The sequence below is a fragment of the Laccaria bicolor genome, genomic scaffold (genome assembly GCF_000143565.1).
Source record: "Laccaria bicolor S238N-H82 LACBIscaffold_2 genomic scaffold, whole genome shotgun sequence".
NCBI lineage: Eukaryota > Fungi > Basidiomycota > Agaricomycetes > Agaricales > Hydnangiaceae > Laccaria > Laccaria bicolor.
In genome coordinates this window covers 523,651-524,510 of record NW_001889873.1, presented here as the reverse complement: position 1 = coordinate 524,510, position 860 = coordinate 523,651, and positions in this window count along the sequence as shown.

The following is an 860-nucleotide window of genomic DNA, read 5'->3' as shown; positions in this document are numbered from 1 at the left end:
TACAACTTTTCTAATGAAAAAGCGCACACTACAAACTTTTGTAGTCTCAAAAAGCGGTCACTACAAACTTTTCTAATGAAAAAGCGCACACTACAAACTTTTGTAATGACAAAAAAAGCGGACACTACAAACCTTTCTAATGAAAAAGCGCACACTACAAACTTTTGTAGTCTCAAAAAGTGGTCACTACAAACTTTTCTAATGACAAAAAGCAGACACTACAAACTTTGTAGTCAAGATAACCTTTTGACCTTAACTCTAACTTTGTAGTGTAAATCTAAGCTTTTGTAGTCTAAGTCCGACTTTTGTAGTCTTTTATAGTCTATCAGTAAACTTTGTAGTCTAAGTCTGACTTTTTTGTAGTCTATCAGTAAATTTGGTAGTCTTTTGTAGTGTATTAGTAAACTTTGTAGTCTTTTGTAGTCTATCAGCAAACTTTATAGTCTAAGTCTGACTTTTGTAGTCTTTTATAGGGTATCAGTAAACTGTGTAGTCTAAGTCCGACTTTTTTGTAGTCTATCAGTAAATCTATATCTGACTCTTATAGTAGAGCATGCACCTTCCTTTTTTGGTCATTTTTCCTACGATACAATAATTGTAGCCCTTTCTTTTAGCTTTCTGAATATACTGAAATTATGTTATTTGGTTTTGTTTTCATGGAGAAAAACACAAAAATCAAAAAAAAAACGCGACACTTTTGACATTCATTTACCTCATATCTCCACAACAGGAGCACTTCAGAACATAATTCAAACAGATTTGGGAAGCTACAGTGCAGGGCTACAACTTTGGTTTTTTGACCCCTTTTGGAGTTTGGTCATGTGACCACTCTCCTGATTACTAAAAATTGCCAATAATAT